Genomic DNA, 2,500 nt, shown 5'->3' with positions numbered 1-2,500 from the left:
CATGGTAATACATCAAATGGATGTTAAAACAGCTTACTTACATGCTGATATTGATCATAAAATATATGTGGAACAACCTGAAGGTTATGAAGAAAAAGATAGTGCAGGAAATGTGTTGTATTGCAAGCTGAAAAAGTCTGAAACAAAGTGGTAGAATGTGGAATAGTGTAATCCATAATTTCTTCATTTCAAAAGGATTCAAACAATCACAGAGTGATCATTGTCTGTATCTAAAGCATGATATTTGCAGTGATATTATCATGCTCTTATGGGTAGATGATTTAATTATTTCCAGCAGTAACATGTCCCTGATGAACAAATGTAAACAATCTCTTTGTCAAAATTTCAGAATGACTGATTTAGGTAAACTAAACTGGTTTCTTGGAATGTCATTTGTTTCTGGTAAAGATAACATTGAGGTGAACCAAACTAAATATGTAGAGAAGATTTTGGATAGGTTTAACATGTCAGATTGTTATGCAACAAATATACCATGTGATCCAAGTATTGTTAACACCTCAACAGTAGAATCTGATGAGTTGGCTAAAGCTACTCTTTACAGAGAAATAGTAGGTAGTCTCATATATATTATGACAGGTACTAGACCAGATTTGTGCTATGTGGTCACAAAACTTTCACAGTAGATGTCCAAACCTACTAAAGCTCAGTTAAATGCTGCAAAGCATGTGCTCAAATATTTAAAAGGTACAATGATGTATGGTCTTACATTCAAAAAGTCAAATAAATCAGTTCAACTTAAAGGATTTTGTGATTCAGACTGGGGATCATCTGAAGACAGAAAAAGCATATCAGGATATTGTTTTCAGTTACATAAAGATGGACCACTTATATCATGGAAAAGTAAGAAACAACAGACAGTAGCACTTTCATCTTGTGAAGCAGAGTACATGGCTATTACCCACGACATTCAGGAAGCAAAGTTCCTAAAACAAATTGTGTCTGATCTATTAGGATTAAAGTTAAAGTCTGTAGACTTTGGAGTTGACAACCAAGGTGCTATTAATCTTGCCAAAAACCCAGTTAACCATCAAAGATCAAAGCACATTGATATTCGTTACCACTTCATTAGAGATGAAGTAGAGAAGGGTAATGTAAACTTATTTATGTTCCTACACAACAGAATCCAGCTGATATTTTTACAAAGCCTGTAAGCCAGAAGAAGTTGCAAGCTTTTAATTATATCAGGGGATAGATTCTCAGATAACATAACCATCTTTAATTAAGAGGGGGTGTTAGAGTAATTAAAGATGTTTATTACAATAAGTATACCTCATATATGTCTATGATATACCTCATATTACCTAAACTAAGGTAAAGTTATATTTTGTTAAGTTACCCATATAAAAGTATATTTTCTTTTATGTACGCCATCTTACGGCAAATTTTTATATTCTATATTATATTGTAATGTAAACCCCTTGTAGTGCCACGTAGATTCTTCTGAATACATTGAGTTAGGCACATCAACTCTGTGTTTTACTGATCCCCACAGAAAATCATATATGCACTGACAAGTCAAACTTGCCTAATACATGCAGGGAAGATGAGTTCTCCCACTACACCAACAGAACCCTACTCTTAAGAGAATGGAATACAAGTAATAATGGCATATAGAAATTATGTATAAAAACAATTTTTGTCCAGTGCCTAACAATATGAACTAATGGAGTTCATATAATTACACTCATATACTTTTAACCCAATGAATAGTGGCATTACTCAGATAAAAGAAATAAGAAAATTACCAGTGCCTTGTGTAACATACATATATATATCAAAGGCATAGGACAAGGGGGAAGGGGGGACTGCCCCCCACTACTCACCTTTCATGAAAATTCCTGTAGATAAACAAGCAGAGAAATGAAAAAAAAAAAACATGTCACATGTGTGTGTGTGTGTGTGTGTGTGTGTGTGTGTGTGTGTGTGTGTGTGTGTGTGTGTGTGTGTGTGTGTGTGTGTGTGTGTGTGTGTGTGTGTGTGTGTGTGTGTGTGTGTGTGTGTGTGTGTGTGTGGGTGTGGGTGTGGGTGTGTGTGTGTGTGTGTGGGTGGGTGCATGTGTATGTGTGTGGGTGCATGTGTATGTGTGTGGGTGCATGTGTATGTGTGTGGGTGCATGCATGTGTGTGGGTACATGCATGTGTGTGGGTGCATTCGTGTGTGTGGGTGCATGCGTGTCTGTGGGAGCATGAGTGTGTGTGGGTGCATGTGCGTGTGCGTATGTGTGTAATACAACCTGGACTATGGTCACAGCAGGCAGGAATAGGATCCTGAGCATGGAAATAGTGTGCAACATGGAGCTGGCGCTCTTCCAGTCATGGCTCAAAGATGGTACATTTTACATTCTTTTACCAATAGGAATAATGTAAGAGCCCCTTCCTAAATACCCACAGTCTTGTTACTCTCCAAGAGATTTCTGCTGTTGTGGCAAGTCAATTTTGTAACCCTAGCCTTCAGCCAAAATTTTCATGAAGGCACGTTC

General features: G+C 37.1%; 1 protein-coding gene across 3 annotated transcripts in view; it reads right to left on the bottom strand.

Annotated features, from left to right (window-relative positions):
* LOC113800787 (protein IMPACT-B) overlaps positions 1-2,500 on the bottom strand; it is a 118,142-nt gene that overhangs the window by 101,844 nt on the left and 13,798 nt on the right. The window lies entirely within an intron of this gene.

Source organism: Penaeus vannamei, chromosome 38 (genome assembly GCF_042767895.1).
Source record: "Penaeus vannamei isolate JL-2024 chromosome 38, ASM4276789v1, whole genome shotgun sequence".
NCBI lineage: Eukaryota > Metazoa > Arthropoda > Malacostraca > Decapoda > Penaeidae > Penaeus > Penaeus vannamei.
The sequence above is the reverse complement of the archived record's forward strand: the minus strand, read 5'-3'. Positions and strand labels throughout refer to the sequence as shown.